This window comes from Lampetra fluviatilis, chromosome 33 (genome assembly GCF_964198595.1).
Source record: "Lampetra fluviatilis chromosome 33, kcLamFluv1.1, whole genome shotgun sequence".
Lineage (NCBI taxonomy): Eukaryota > Metazoa > Chordata > Hyperoartia > Petromyzontiformes > Petromyzontidae > Lampetra > Lampetra fluviatilis.
In genome coordinates this window covers 4943339-4961494 of record NC_136307.1, presented here as the reverse complement: position 1 = coordinate 4961494, position 18156 = coordinate 4943339, and positions in this window count along the sequence as shown.

The window sequence follows — 18156 nt, the reverse complement described above, 5'->3', positions numbered from 1 at the left end:
CGGGGGTAGAGAGGGGGGGGGGCTGTTCATTAGTGAGGGGCACCCTCCTCGGATCGGTGGTGCCCTGCGGGCCGGGCAAACCCACGCGACCCCGGGGAGCAGATGGCTCCGTGTGTTCCCGGGAGGCGAGATCGCTCAGCGCCGGCGTACAGCCGCGTGACTGACGACTGGTGGATGCTGGATAGAGGCGCCGAGCGAGACACGTGGAGGGACAATGGACGGGGGAAGGGGAGAGGTGGTGGACAGTTTTCCGGGGGTGGAGAGAGAGAGAGAAAACCAATGCGGAGAGACACGGAGAGATCGAGGCATGACGATGATGTCTGTACGTAGCCAACCGTGCTAATGGGAGGTGTGTTGGATATATGCCCCCCTTTTTAATTTTAAAATTATTTTTTTTTTAAGAATTATTCTGCCAACATAGATAATATCGTTTTTTTAATAGACACGGGGCAACGTGAGAACGGACACGCCCCCACACTCCCACAGAGGCCCCCACACACTAACACAGATGTGCGCACACCTCATTTCAAAGGAAAGAGGGCATGAAAGAAGGGTAATCAAGATCATAAAAAAACTCCCCGAATTTCACACAAGAGGAACAAGGGAGGGGGGAATGGTAGCCGGGGGGGTTCTGGAAGAAACATCCGTTCGTAAAGGAAAAAAAACCCTTTTATAAGTACAAAACCAGGCCACGAAATATATAATTATATTCTTAACAAAGGAACAACATTAACAAAAAACACAAACGGGTTTTGAACCATGTTAGACAAACTAGTACAACTTAGCCATGAAGTAAGCAAACAGTATCCATCCTCACTACAATTGAAAATCAGACTACAGTCTGCACCAGAATCGCGACCCATCATTGTTAATTAAATACTGACATTATTTACCTTTATAGAATTTCTACACGGCCGGGCCGAAGCATCGAAGAACAATTATGGCATATATTTCGCTCCAAAACAAAATTCTTAGCCGGGATAGCAGATTAAATAATCACAAGAAGTCAAATAATAAGTACGGAATTAAAGTGAATATCCTAGGAGCTAACGGTGAATAAGGCTCTCAAAATTAACCAAACACAACAACCCCCTGAAAACAACAGCAGCAACACGACCGTCTTTGTCTTTCCGAGAGGATCTCCACACGCAGGCACCAAGCCGGGAAATGACACCAATAAAACTCCCGGGCAATGGCTCAAAGGAAATTAACACGCTCTCAGAAATAAATAAATAAGCGCATGCGCCGGGCGCTTCCACCGTGGAAACAACCGTCTTTGTCTTCCCACAACACGGACAGCAAAAATTGCACACGCAAGGAATAACATCTCCATGAGAGATCGGGTCACGATGAAACATCGGGAACACGGTTTCGGCTTAACTGGGGCATAATGGAATAAGTCGCATTTCAACTTCCAAACCAAAACAACTTAAGCTGTGTGAGACAAAAGATATGATCCCCGAGCGAGGGCGGAAATAATTAAGCTCGCTTAACGCGTAGGTTGTCGCGACAAATATTATTCAGTAACAAAAACATGGATTCGAATATCTCTTTTATATATATAACTCGACGCGAATCATCGGTCTGGCTAATGTATAACTTCGTTGGCGCCGTCACGAGCCCCCCCCCCTTCCAGAACGACAACAGCTGTGTCTTCAGAGCTAATAAACACGGACAAACACGCAAGCGAAACACACGGACGAACACACACACACAGGAAGGTTTTATGACAGACTTTGAACAACTCGGGAAACGGAGGGCATTTTCTCAACATAAGCCGGGGAAAAATCCATTCAACTCACTTCGTCAGGGGCCTGGCCCCCCACCACACATCGCCAGGGCTTCGACTCCACCACAGATCGTCAAGAAGCTTTCGTCATCCAGCATGACGAGAATCGCGAGGTAGCGACGTGCTGCTACAAGCCGAGGTCTGCACCACCTAAGAAGAATTACTACACTGAGCCGCCGAGCTGCGAGTGAAACGGACGGAGATTCCAGCTATCACTCTCGAGCCAACAACTTCAACCCAACGTCAATACCAGCAACGAGCGAAAGCATCGTTCATCGCCAGAGCGACAACCAACGAGAACCGACTCGTCATCCAGCAGTGGAGAGAAAGAGCGAGCCACCGCGCCGTCAGCTACAAGAGCGCGCCACCGCGCCGTCAGCTACGAGAGCGCGCCACCGCGCCGTCAGCTACGAGAGCGCGCCACCGCGCCGTCAGCTACGAGAGCGCGCCACCGCGCCGTCAGCTACGAGAGCGCGCCACCGCGCCGTCAGCTACGAGAGCGCGCCGTCAGCTACGAGAGCGCGCCACCGCGCCGTCAGCTACGAGAGCGCGCCACCGCGCCGTCAGCTACGAGAGCGCGCCACCGCGCCGTCAGCTACGAGAGCGCGCCACCGCGCCGTCAGCTACGAGAGCGCGCCACCGCGCCGTCAGCTACAAGAGCGCGCCACCGCGCCGTCAGCTACGAGAGCGCGCCACCGCGCCGTCAGCTGCGAGAGCGCGCCACCGCGCCGTCAGCTACGAGAGCGCGCCACCGCGCCGTCAGCTACGAGAGCGCGCCACCGCGCCGTCAGCTACGGGAGCGCGCCACCGCGCCGTCAGCTACGGGAGCGCGCCACCGCGCCGTCAGCTACGAGAGCGCGCCACCGCGCCGTCAGCTACGAGAGCGCGCCACCGCGCCGTCAGCTACAAGAGCGCGCCACCGCGCCGTCAGCTACCGAGAGCGCGACACCGCGCCGTCAGCTACAAAGAACGCGCCACCGCGCCGTCAGCTACCGAGGGCCGCCAAGCGCCGCCAAGCGCCGCCGCTCACCTCATCGCGGAGAAAGTGTCAGCTGCCGCTCGCACAGACAACACAGAGGTCGTATCGCTTCCCACATATAGACTCAAGGAAACACAGAGGAAATCTTGTCAAACCGGTTTCTTTGTCAGAGCCTCGCCGAAGAATTAATTAAAACAGAGCCAGATTAGCTCTCCCGCAACACGCCTCACCCACCATTGACTCCAACATTCCGTTAAAAGAATATTATACTTACCGATGAATCTATTGACATATACTTTCGCCTCGGGGATACAATAAGTGCTTTTATTACCGCAAAACGAAATGTGTCATGCTTGTTTCAAACTCGGCCAGTCGCCGATTGTGACCGATACCAAAACAAACTAATGAGATGCCTGGTTGTTAGGAGGGTTTTAGTTATTCAATTTAGTAAATGCATAAGTGTTTATTCATTAATTTTAGTCAATGCCCAATCTCGTAATTGCATAAGAATTTTAGTTATCCATATTAGTCGAATGCACAATATCGAAAATGCATAAGAGTTTTGAGTTATTCAATTTAGTAAATGCATAAGTGTTTATTCATTCATTTTAGTCAATGCTTAATCTCGTAATTGCATAAGAATTTTAGTTATTCATATTAATCGAATGCACGATATCGCAAATGCATAAGTGTTTGGTTATTCATGAATTATTGACGCATGTTTGACCTGCATGATAGAATGTCACGTGCTTGTTAGAATAAAATTGCTTAACACCAACTGTTCGAGTGCTTCTTTCCAAGTCCATGCAAAACCATCTTATTTTTGATAACTGTATCCTGTGATGAGATATGAAAATGGAGACCTAAATATCATAACACACACTAGGATAATCGGTAAACGTTTAATCATTGATCATCGTGTTATCCTGGTTGACATAACTCTGGATAAACGAAGCTGAGCCTAATTACCACAACTGCTCACATTAACATCATCGCAAGCATCCGCATAACTTACTACGATTATCTCAGCGATCATCATAATTTATGCATATAATTACTCACACCATCATAATATATGCATATAATCACATGCACTATCATAATTTATGCATATCATTACTCACACCATCATAAGTTATGCATGTATAATTACACACATTAACATAATTAATGCGATTTGCGCATTTTTCGGAAAATTATTAATTTTTATTATTTTCATCAAAATTTCATAACTCCGACACATACAACATAATGGGGTGGCTCGTCCGGGATCTCTCACAGACAGTGTTTTGCATGGATGAAGGAATGAATCACTTCGTGTTAACCAGAATATCGTGACCAAACATTGCATTGTGATTGTAAACGGGCGTAAAACAAAAAAAACGCCCTCTAAGGTTAAAACCCAGAATAGCAGGTTGAAACAGAGACAGTGGAATTAAGATAATATCGTATCAAACCGATTGCATCCTGTGATAAATGGTGTTAGAGGTACGCACTCTGAATCGGAAAATAACAATAGCTCGAGTCAAACTGACTACACTCTGTGAGATAATTGTTTTATATGCACTCTAAAAGGAATTGTCAAAGTAACTCTTGCCATACCTAAGATGCTAGGATTAGGAATAATTTTTGAATGGGTTACGGGGTACGGGGAACTCGTATTAAAACGTACCGACCAATCTGTTACAAAGCAGTACAGTCAGAGAGACATATGGGAAGGGAGCTGTATCGATAACACGAACACACCTCGGGGGAAACTAATTGACTGGATAAAATGTAAGGAAGGCGAACACGATGCAAAAGCTGCAGAGAAGGCAGGACAGGACTCATGCCTTTTCACACAGGCATACAGACAGGGATGGTGGAATGAAGGAAAATTCGGAATGGAAACAGGAGAGAAATCGTCTCTAATAAACGAGGAAAAATGTCCTCACACCATCGTAAGGGAGGAGAAATCAGGGCTCGCGACACCAGCGAAACTCACAGACGTGGATCCACAGAATAAATATGGAAGTAACATTAAATCACACTCTTGGGTACGTGGACAGAGTCCAGGGACTAATCGCAAAAAAATTATGGATATCGAACAAAAAATCCTTGACAAACAGAAACCTTCACAATTCGAGAGAAGGGATGGAGAGATACATATGCAAACAAAAACATGTGAGATTGACAACTTCACAGATAGAGGGAAGCAAAATGTTAAAGTAAAGTCGACAGGACGTGCTCCACTAAGGGCAGAGGCAAAAACTGAAGGGAAATGGCAACACGAGCGACACGGCACTGGGCGCGCACACAGAAAATGCACACCGCTTAATCACGCCCCACACAGAACAGATAAAAGTGACAGATTGCCTGATGATAACTTGTTTGATGATGACGCTGTCGGCAATCAACTTTCGGAATACCTATTCACCAGGAAAACCCTTAAATTGATGGACAAGGCTCTAATCAGAATTCCCGATTTTGACCCCCACAATAAGACTATGGATATCCACACACATATCGCAACAATAGAAGAGGAGGCAATGATTAGAGGGCTGATGAGACGGGATGAAAAAGCGAGTTTGTTGAAACGGACCTTACATAAAGATTCTATCCCATGGGTAAAGTCACTACCACACAAGGTTAGAAATGATTTTAAACAACTGAGCCTGGCAGTGATTCGGAAGTTTGGAGAATATTCGACACTCACTGAAGGGTTTTATGCTGTAAAATCGATGACCCAGGGCATGGACCAAGATCCACGTGACTACCTCGTACAATTTAAAAGAGCGTATTACGCAGGCGATGTGAATCAATACCACGAAGGAGATAAAATGTTCAAAATTATGTTTTTTGAATCCTTGAGCCCAGAGATTACAGAAAGGGTGAGAATGGTTTTGAATCCAGAAACCGCATCCTTACGCCGCATAGAGAGCAAGGCGTACATGGCATGGTTGTACAGAGCTAAGAATCAGAATTCGGATCCAGAACACAGGGAGAGGGATAAGGAACCCAGCCTCTCAGAGAGGAATAAAAATCACCGAACAGTCCCACAATGCCTAGAAGAGCAAACACACACGCACCTGTGGCAAAATAAACCAGAGAGAGGTTGGCACGAGAATGAGAGCGGCACAAAGCCGAACATTGAGAGGAATCGCAGGAGGGGGAGGTTCAGAACAGAACCATACCAACACCCCATGCCACGACACACACGAGGCCAAAGTTGCACACTAAGATGGCGAGATAACCACCTAGCGGGAAGGTGTTACACAGACCGCGGAGGTATGGATGCGAACATTCAGAGGAATCGCAGGATGGGAGGTCAAACACAATCGATCCAATTCCGACCAATTCCTCCACCGGCTATACCAGGAGGGAATAGAGGAATAACACAGAATGCGGTACAAATACATGATGAACCACCCGCCGAGGTTTTGTTAAACCCCGAGCTCAATGGGAAATACAAGCAGGCTGCAGGTGACAGGGCGGGCAAAAACACGGGCGGTGCTCTTGTGAAAGGCGCGCGGATCGGGTGCGGGGTTGCATTGAGGCGTGATCGGACAGTAGATAACAGACAGCAGAGACAAAGAGAGCACACAGAGACACGCCCTGAGGAGCGCAGGCGTGAGCCTTTGAATGAAAAATATCCAAGGGAAACCAAAATGTACGTGGATCGGAGTGCTAAAATGGAGACAAATGTTCATGACATATCGGGAATGGTGTTAAAATCTAACACACTCGTAAAAACAAAGAGGGCAACATTACGAGGGACAGAATTAAATCGACACACAAACTCGGCAAATGTGCATGTAATCGCAGAGAGAGCGAATGCCACGAACCAAGTGTCAAAGTGGGTTGTGTGCGCGAATTCTGATTATGTACAGCACAATTTTTCACCACACACTCCCACGACGCGAGAGAGTGAGAGAGAAAATTACAAAAACGAACCCGAAAACCGTGATCGAATTATCAAAGTGATAAGTGGTAAACCAGGCAACATGAGGAAGGTAACGCATAAATGCGTTCGAAACCGCTACCTAGCGTTTCCCAGGATTTAACAAAAACAAAGATGAAATTCGTCGGAATTATGATGTATGAGAACCATGTAACTGATGATATCGATGTTTTAACGTGTTGTTAATTTCCTTGCTTAATTCAAATGTAACCATGGTAAGCAAAAACAAAAATGAATATTCGTCGGAATTATGATGTACGAGAACCAATGTAACGCAATATCGATGTTAACGGTTGTTATTTCCTTTGCTAATTCAGATGTAACCAGATTAAGATTGTAATACGTGCACGCGCGTTGTAAGAAATAACCGCCGAGAGTAAGGGCGGCTGATGGGATGCATGACATAAAAAGGGGGCATTACTTTGTTTGAAAATTCGCCAGTGGCCAAATCGACCCCTGATAATTTTCAAAAGGGCGGACTGTTGGATATATGCCCCCCTTTTTAATTTTAAAATTATTTTTTTTTTAAGAATTATTCTGCCAACATAGATAATATCGTTTTTTTAATAGACACGGGGCAACGTGAGAACGGACACGCCCCCACACTCCCACAGAGGCCCCCACACACTAACACAGATGTGCGCACACCTCATTTCAAAGGAAAGAGGGCATGAAAGAAGGGTAATCAAGATCATAAAAAAACTCCCCGAATTTCACACAAGAGGAACAAGGGAGGGGGGAATGGTAGCCGGGGGGGTTCTGGAAGAAACATCCGTTCGTAAAGGAAAAAAAACCCTTTTATAAGTACAAAACCAGGCCACGAAATATATAATTATATTCTTAACAAAGGAACAACATTAACAAAAAACACAAACGGGTTTTGAACCATGTTAGACAAACTAGTACAACTTAGCCATGAAGTAAGCAAACAGTATCCATCCTCACTACAATTGAAAATCAGACTACAGTCTGCACCAGAATCGCGACCCATCATTGTTAATTAAATACTGACATTATTTACCTTTATAGAATTTCTACACGGCCGGGCCGAAGCATCGAAGAACAATTATGGCATATATTTCGCTCCAAAACAAAATTCTTAGCCGGGATAGCAGATTAAATAATCACAAGAAGTCAAATAATAAGTACGGAATTAAAGTGAATATCCTAGGAGCTAACGGTGAATAAGGCTCTCAAAATTAACCAAACACAACAACCCCCTGAAAACAACAGCAGCAACACGACCGTCTTTGTCTTTCCGAGAGGATCTCCACACGCAGGCACCAAGCCGGGAAATGACACCAATAAAACTCCCGGGCAATGGCTCAAAGGAAATTAACACGCTCTCAGAAATAAATAAATAAGCGCATGCGCCGGGCGCTTCCACCGTGGAAACAACCGTCTTTGTCTTCCCACAACACGGACAGCAAAAATTGCACACGCAAGGAATAACATCTCCATGAGAGATCGGGTCACGATGAAACATCGGGAACACGGTTTCGGCTTAACTGGGGCATAATGGAATAAGTCGCATTTCAACTTCCAAACCAAAACAACTTAAGCTGTGTGAGACAAAAGATATGATCCCCGAGCGAGGGCGGAAATAATTAAGCTCGCTTAACGCGTAGGTTGTCGCGACAAATATTATTCAGTAACAAAAACATGGATTCGAATATCTCTTTTATATATATAACTCGACGCGAATCATCGGTCTGGCTAATGTATAACTTCGTTGGCGCCGTCACGAGCCCCCCCCCCTTCCAGAACGACAACAGCTGTGTCTTCAGAGCTAATAAACACGGACAAACACGCAAGCGAAACACACGGACGAACACACACACACAGGAAGGTTTTATGACAGACTTTGAACAACTCGGGAAACGGAGGGCATTTTCTCAACATAAGCCGGGGAAAAATCCATTCAACTCACTTCGTCAGGGGCCTGGCCCCCCACCACACATCGCCAGGGCTTCGACTCCACCACAGATCGTCAAGAAGCTTTCGTCATCCAGCATGACGAGAATCGCGAGGTAGCGACGTGCTGCTACAAGCCGAGGTCTGCACCACCTAAGAAGAATTACTACACTGAGCCGCCGAGCTGCGAGTGAAACGGACGGAGATTCCAGCTATCACTCTCGAGCCAACAACTTCAACCCAACGTCAATACCAGCAACGAGCGAAAGCATCGTTCATCGCCAGAGCGACAACCAACGAGAACCGACTCGTCATCCAGCAGTGGAGAGAAAGAGCGAGCCACCGCGCCGTCAGCTACAAGAGCGCGCCACCGCGCCGTCAGCTACGAGAGCGCGCCACCGCGCCGTCAGCTACGAGAGCGCGCCACCGCGCCGTCAGCTACGAGAGCGCGCCACCGCGCCGTCAGCTACGAGAGCGCGCCACCGCGCCGTCAGCTACGAGAGCGCGCCGTCAGCTACGAGAGCGCGCCACCGCGCCGTCAGCTACGAGAGCGCGCCACCGCGCCGTCAGCTACGAGAGCGCGCCACCGCGCCGTCAGCTACGAGAGCGCGCCACCGCGCCGTCAGCTACGAGAGCGCGCCACCGCGCCGTCAGCTACAAGAGCGCGCCACCGCGCCGTCAGCTACGAGAGCGCGCCACCGCGCCGTCAGCTGCGAGAGCGCGCCACCGCGCCGTCAGCTACGAGAGCGCGCCACCGCGCCGTCAGCTACGAGAGCGCGCCACCGCGCCGTCAGCTACGGGAGCGCGCCACCGCGCCGTCAGCTACGGGAGCGCGCCACCGCGCCGTCAGCTACGAGAGCGCGCCACCGCGCCGTCAGCTACGAGAGCGCGCCACCGCGCCGTCAGCTACAAGAGCGCGCCACCGCGCCGTCAGCTACCGAGAGCGCGACACCGCGCCGTCAGCTACAAAGAACGCGCCACCGCGCCGTCAGCTACCGAGGGCCGCCAAGCGCCGCCAAGCGCCGCCGCTCACCTCATCGCGGAGAAAGTGTCAGCTGCCGCTCGCACAGACAACACAGAGGTCGTATCGCTTCCCACATATAGACTCAAGGAAACACAGAGGAAATCTTGTCAAACCGGTTTCTTTGTCAGAGCCTCGCCGAAGAATTAATTAAAACAGAGCCAGATTAGCTCTCCCGCAACACGCCTCACCCACCATTGACTCCAACATTCCGTTAAAAGAATATTATACTTACCGATGAATCTATTGACATATACTTTCGCCTCGGGGATACAATAAGTGCTTTTATTACCGCAAAACGAAATGTGTCATGCTTGTTTCAAACTCGGCCAGTCGCCGATTGTGACCGATACCAAAACAAACTAATGAGATGCCTGGTTGTTAGGAGGGTTTTAGTTATTCAATTTAGTAAATGCATAAGTGTTTATTCATTAATTTTAGTCAATGCCCAATCTCGTAATTGCATAAGAATTTTAGTTATCCATATTAGTCGAATGCACAATATCGAAAATGCATAAGAGTTTTGAGTTATTCAATTTAGTAAATGCATAAGTGTTTATTCATTCATTTTAGTCAATGCTTAATCTCGTAATTGCATAAGAATTTTAGTTATTCATATTAATCGAATGCACGATATCGCAAATGCATAAGTGTTTGGTTATTCATGAATTATTGACGCATGTTTGACCTGCATGATAGAATGTCACGTGCTTGTTAGAATAAAATTGCTTAACACCAACTGTTCGAGTGCTTCTTTCCAAGTCCATGCAAAACCATCTTATTTTTGATAACTGTATCCTGTGATGAGATATGAAAATGGAGACCTAAATATCATAACACACACTAGGATAATCGGTAAACGTTTAATCATTGATCATCGTGTTATCCTGGTTGACATAACTCTGGATAAACGAAGCTGAGCCTAATTACCACAACTGCTCACATTAACATCATCGCAAGCATCCGCATAACTTACTACGATTATCTCAGCGATCATCATAATTTATGCATATAATTACTCACACCATCATAATATATGCATATAATCACATGCACTATCATAATTTATGCATATCATTACTCACACCATCATAAGTTATGCATGTATAATTACACACATTAACATAATTAATGCGATTTGCGCATTTTTCGGAAAATTATTAATTTTTATTATTTTCATCAAAATTTCATAACTCCGACACATACAACAGGTGCGGGGGAAGGACAACAAACTAATCACAAAAAAGCAGTTCTATATAAATGTGTTTTAAATTTTTGTTTAAATGTAAATAGCTTCCTAATATCGGAAGGAAGAGCGTTCCAGACGACCGCAGAAGCGCGTCTGAAAGCGCGCGATGCAGTGACCGTCTTTGATGATGATGCTGAACGAAAGACGGAGAGAGCCGACTACACCGAGCATCTTCTTGTTTCCACTGATCGTAAAAAAAAAGACGCATATGGGGAGAGGGAGTGTGTTGTGGGGGAGGGATATGTTGGAAAGACGTGATGGGCTGAGGACAGCGGGAAGACAAAAGGAGAGAGGTTGTGTGGAGAGATGAAGAGATGGAGAAGCGAAGGGAGGAGCGGTTGGAGCGAGTGGTGATTGACGCACCGCGTTGAATTGAAGAGGTGCTGGAGAAATGGGTGCTGGAGAGAAGAGGTGAAGTGGGGAGTTTTTTTTTTCATAAACAGCGCCCTATAGACGCCGGGGCGTCTCAGAGCTCTTTGCATCACATCTCATCCCACATATTTTAAAGGGTAACCCACCCCCCTGCGACCAGCGTACAGCTGTCTTTGTGCGCAATTATTAGTTTGCCAGTAAGCGGGCAACGGATTCAGAATCCGAAAATTTGATTCCAGAATATTTACTTATACTGGAGGAACCCGATAAGCTATAAAAGCTCTTTTCCGCAAATTGAACAATTTGCGGGTAATTTTTTTGTTCATTTGGAGTCAGATAGGGAGGAGAGATGGCTGTGATAGAGACGTCATTCACATAGACAGACGAGCAGACGGGGATGTGAGCAGGACAGCCCTAGAGAACTGGACAGAGACGGAGGCGAAAACAGTGAAAGGCAATAAGAGTCGAGCGACAGCAAGTTTAGAGCGTGGGAGAACAAACACATGATGTGCAGTGAGAGTGTGAGGCCTAGAAGCGATACAGAGAGACACACACAGAGACCCAGAGAGAGAAACACACACACGTAGATAGTCATCGGGAGACACAGAGACAAGGGCAGTTACACAGAGACAGAGAGAGAGACACAGAGCGACGAAGATCGATAGATTGATCCGCGGGGACACACATAGCAACACAGGGAGACACACAGTGACACATACAGCGAAAGAGACACACAAACAGACACGGATAGTAGTGACACAGAGAGACATAGAGAGAGACACACAGAGGCGCACATGGCGACACGCAGAGAGACAGAATAAGACAAAAAGGGACACGCGCACAAGAGAGAACGAGAGAGAGACTAACACAGACAGAGAGAAATGATGCCCAAAGCGATCAGCTGCAATCTCAGCGCGTCCAGCAAAGCCGCCAATAAAATCGATGGATCGGTCCCTGGCCTCTACGCGCGAGCAGGAGATCGGAAACACGAGGGGGGCCAGGGGAGAGCAGGGAGAGAGAGAGGGGGAAGGGGTAAGAAGGAGGAGAGCAGAGCGTGACATCGTTTGTGAAGTCTTTCATTTAAACAGGGGGAGGGGGAAGCAAAGCATTGAAAAAAAAAACCGAAATGATGAACGAAGCAAAGTGCCGACTACACCGAGCATCTTCTTGTTTCCTCTGATCGTAAAAAAAAGAGAGGCAGGGGGCCGGGGGAGGTGGGGGCGGAGTTGGGGGGGGGTTGGGGGCTCGGCCACCCAACCCGTGGAGTGCGAGACACGGGGCGCTGTTGCAAACAGGTCAACCCCCACGTTACCATCGATTTATTAAATCATGTTATTTGCTCTCGTATATTCTCCCAATTACGCGGTGACTGTGCCATCGGTGTTCTGTCCCTGAGATGTTGACGACGTTGCCATGGGGGGAACTGTTGCGACTAGCAGTGCACCACCCCGTGGCTCGCGACTGTAATTACACTCTATGAGAATATTCTAGATTTGACGCTTTCGTGACTGCAAGGATTCATATTCTTAGGTTTTTTTCGGTAAAGTCACGTAGGTAAAAAATTAAAATTAATAAAAGTAAAATAGAAATAAAATAAAAATCACGACTTTACTGAAGCAACACAAGCTTCCGTCTTCGGGTGGAACAGTCACAGCACGATAGCTGTATCAAGTGATAGCTGTATCAAGTGATACACTTGATATCAAGTGATACAGCTATCGTGCTGTGACTGTTCCACCTGAAGACGGAAGCTTGTGTTGCTTCCGAAACGTCGTGATTTTTATTTTACTTTTATTAATTTTATTTTTTTACCTACGTGACTTTACCGAAAAAACCTAAGTCTATGAGAATAGGGTTTCCCCCTTTTTTCTGGCAACAAAACAGGTTACATTTCGATTTAAAGCTTTCGTGACTGCAGGGATTCATCTTCTTGGTTCTTTCGGTAAAGTCACGTAGAAGGGAAGTAATAAATTAATAAAAATAAAACATAATAAAATAAAATAATTCTCACTGAGAATTATAAAATAAAACATAATAAAATAAAATAATTCTCACTGAGAATTATTTTATTTTATTATGTTTTATTTTTATTATTTTATTACTTCCCTTCTACGTGACTTTACCGAAAGAACCAAGAAGATAAAACAGGTTACATTTCGATTTAAAGCTTTCGTGACTGCAGGGATTCATATTATTGGTTATTTCGGTAAAGTCACGTAGAAGGGAAATACAAAAATAATACAAATAAAACATTATAAAAATTCTCACGACGTTTCGGCCACAACGCAAGCAGCCGTCTTCAGGTGAAGAACAGAGCTGTCAGAAAGACAGCGTCCTATTTTTATTATTTTATTATTTCCCTTCTACGTGACTTTACCGAAAGAACCAAGAATAACAAAACCGGTGTTAAGATGTTAAAACACCAAACTGAACCCTTTTACAAGGAATCATGTCTACATTAACCACACTACTTGTGATCAGAATACAAACAAAACACATACTCTGTCCACAACACCTGTTTTGTTGCCAGAAAAAATGGGAAAACCTATTTCATATTTTGGTACTGGCAAAGGAGGTCCCATGGTGATGGGACCTCCTTTGCCAGTGTTATTTTTTTTATTGCTTATGCCTAAAAAGTATAGAAAATGGCTATTATTTCCAACAAACTTTGCTTTTGTTTTCATCCGTAGGGGGGGTGGAGGATACAGTGTTGCCCCCTTACGCGCGTGGGTTTTTTTCTGGGTGCTCCGGTTTCCTCCGAACTTGCATACACAATCATGCATTTGTTCAAAAGATATTAACAATATCGAGGACTGCAGAGCTCCGGGCAATTATTGGTAACGTCGGCTCACCGCCTGGTTGCCTTCCAGCTCGTGTCTGTAGTTCCTGCTCAGCTGTTGTGAGATAGAATTGGCACGAACGACGACGTCATATAAAAAAAAAAGCGAAACGTTATATATTGTCGTTATCAGCCATGGCCAATCTACTGCTGGATGAAGGCACCGCGATGTCTCACGAGCCTGTGATATAATTACTATTATAATCTACCCGGAACCAGCACACGTACTGATTCCCTTAGACATCCCTTCGGACGCGTTTCACCAGTCCTTGGCTGCCGTTCCGTCGTTGAACTCTGTTACACTTTGTTACACGGTGCAGAGATGTTAACTAACTAAGCCACGACCTCCTGTATACCTCGCCTGGTATACAGGAGGTCGTGGCTTCGATCCCGACCCCGATGCATGTATACTTGGAGTTCGCGTGTTCTCCCCGTGGTCGCGTGGATTTTCCCTCCGGTTTTGCCCTCCACTTTTATAAACACGCGTCTCGTATAATTTGGCTGCTGCTGTATCCCCACGTATGATGATGTAAGCCAATACGATGAGCTCTCGTGTGTGGCCAGGTCGCCTCTGAAAAAGAGCTAAGAGCTCAGTGGGCTTTTACTTGGCCAAATAAAATAGTTTCGTTCATAGTTTTTGCCGCTGATGATGATAATGCACCTGACCCTGCTGAGAATGTTGATGATATTGACGCCGCTGATGTTCACGCTCCTAACAATGATTATACTGCTGACGCTGCTGCTGCTGCTGATGATGCTGATAATGAACCTGGCCCTGCTGAGAATGTTGATGATACTGACGCCGCTGATGTTTACGCTCCTTACAATGATTATACTGCTGACGCTGCTGCTGCTGATGATAATGCTGATAATGAACCTGGCCCTGCTGAGAATGTTGATGATACTGACGCTGCTGATGTTTAGGCTCCTGACAACAATTATACTGCTGACGCTGCTGCTGCTGATGATAATGCTGATGATGTTGTTTGTGCTGCAATAGGGGATGCGGAGAGGGAGCGTCCCGTGGTCCCGCTGCCATTAAGTCCCCGCCAGGCGAGGCGACGTGTGCGTCACTGGAGCCTGGAGACTCGATAGACATCCGTGGCAGTGGCCGCAGTGGCAAGGGCAGCGAAACCCATTGCTGTACTGTGCTTTATACAGCACTGACCAGCGTGGCGAAGTATGGTCAAACAAACTCCGTAGCAGCGTGGGGAAGCCCTTATTCAGCAGTGGAATAACAAGCCTCGATTTGGGCTGGTGATGACGCCGATATTGTGAATAGCGATTTATATTTCCACCATTGTTATCATGGACAATGAATCCATTGCCATCTGTCACGTCGGTTCTGTATGTAGGGCATGTTGAACTTCTTTCGCACCGTACGTAGCCAACCCTGCTAATCGGAAGTGCAGGACAAAAAAAAATCATAAATAAGTTTTTAATCTAGATGATGATTTAAAAGTGGATAGTTCCAGTGGCTTCCTAATATCGGAAGGAAGAGCGTTCCAGACGGCCGCAGATGCGCATCTGAAAGCGCGCGATGCGGTGACCGCCTTTGTTCGACGGTCAGTCAGAAGAGGCAACAATCCATCCAGCCTGCACCTGCACACGAGCTGGTTTCATCGCTCCATCTCCCGCGGTGGACGTCCTCTCTCTCGGGCGGGCTTCCCTCCTTTAGCTGCCACTCCGTCGTTCGTCTCGACCGCCCGCCATCATCATCAACGTGATGCTTCTGCGGCTACTAACTACGTGGATGAAATTGATGATGATTTTGATGATTTTTCTTGTACGTAAATGTATAATTCAGTGGCAATGCTACTCGCTGCTGATGCTGCTGCTGCTGCAGATGTTGATGTCGTAAAAATGCATCATTCTGCACGCAACGATTAATCGATGAACTCACAATCTCCAGTGACATTTTGATTTAAAGCTTTCGTGACTGCAGGGATTCATCTTCTTGGTTCTTTTGGTAAAGTCATGTAGAAGGGAAAAAACTAAAATTGTTATAAAAAAATAATAAAAATTTTATTTTTATTATTTTATGATTTCCCTTCTACGTGACTTTACCGAAAGAACCAAGAAGATCCAGTGACATTCATACATTTTCCGGTCAATTTATGGACGGAACTTCCGAGAATGTCTAGCGGCTTACGGGAGTCACGTGGGAAAGGTCGGCTCTGAGTGACGTCATAGCCCAATAATCCCAGACTACCTGCCGTGTGCGTTTTAGGCCCACAGGTGAGAGAGCCGCGGGTACAGAGATATGCCCTATTACGTAAGCACGCTTCATTTCACACGTAGGGCTTTCACAACCGAGATTACCATTTCACAATTTCGTTTATTCGGGTGTCAGATCGTTCCAATGTCAATTACTGCAATAACCCTCCACCACCCGACACAGCCTAACGAATCAGTCGTCACGTTCGCAAATATGCCGGTTGATTTAGTTTTTTGTTGTTGTAGCAAACCGGCTTTTTTTGTTATACGAGTGACATTTTAACGATCTGGTACAAAGTTGCAGACTGAACCGGGGGGGGTGGCGGGGTAAATGAAGGTTATGAAAAAAATACCGGTGTGGTTAGATGTCCATACACCAAATGGACAACTGCCACGATCATGATGTGTGGTCAATGCAGACTTGGCGCCTCGCGATAAAGGTGTCAGTTTGGTGTTTGGACATCTTCAACACCTCCCATATTCTTTCCGGAAAGGGGAATAACGCATCTTCTCTTTTCATCATCTTGATATCGGGGTGGGGGGTGGGGGAGAGTCCCATGGATAAATCAGGGTTGCTGAGCCACAGGGCCATTGAACGCCAAACGGCCAGCAATCAACAGCACCTGGGTGAATAACGGAGACGTTTAGGGGCTCTACCGATTGGACAAACGTGGCAGCAGGGGCGTGTCCATGAATTCACAGCACACCTCGTAAAAAGCACCAAAAAGCCGTTTTAGTGATGATAAAATACACTTTCCATAATAGAGGTTTTTTTGGGTTATATCGCGTAAATATAAATGTGTCGTTGAACCCGCCCACCACCCGACACAGCCAATTATTGAGGTTTGTCACGTAAAACAAAGCATGCCAATTCGTTACCAGTACAGCACACCGGTGTGTTGGAGAGTAAATCCACAACATAAAAAATCCGAGTACGACGTTTCGCCAGTAATTACAACCAGCATCATCAGGCGACGGCCAGATTTATGGAAAAATAACACGCGCGTTGTCGACTCGTGAATGCAGTGTGCGGCATGACTTAACCGGTCACGGTTTAACAAATTCCCCACGAGACCCACGTCTAACAAAAGTCGTCTCCGCCTAAACTAACGTTTCAATAAACCTTTCTACTTAAACGCTGCACGCACCGGATGGTTTGGTATAAACACATCCCACATGGCGTGGAGAGCATTCGAATCAGACATGCGCATCTCTATGCAACGTGGAAACCGCGTGAACGAAGACAAAGATCCCCCGTATAGCCTGACCAGGCTGTTGGGGCGAGTGCTGTTAGCGAGCGGCACCTATGAAGGTCGGCACACGAACACGCGTGCGTGCATAAACAAACGAACGAAATGCGACTTAAATAAATGAGTTGGTGATGCTACTGCGTTGGCAGTGCCGTATAAGCACAATTCACAATACAAGAAAACTCAACACATTCGTCAATAACACCGTGACCTTAATGGGAAAAATATATAATAGGCCGGAGGGCGCCTATAATATTTTTACCCCCTTTAAGGCCACGGTGTTATTATCAAATGTGTAGAGTTTTTTGTCTTAAATAGAGAGTCAGCAGCGCTCTTCACGTCAAGCCACGTGTAGTTCACCAATCATCCAGCTCGTACGACGCGTGACGACTTAGATTTGCATTTTGACGGTGAAGAGTTGGTCACTGTGGGGACACGCTTGTCTACACGCACGCGACTTCTATCTTAAATAGAATCCGCTCGCTGTAACATCACATGAGAAGTGTTTACCAACCATCGGGTGCATGCAGCGCGTAATTACTTAACGGAAATGGTCATTGTTGAGACCCACACTGTACGCTAACCC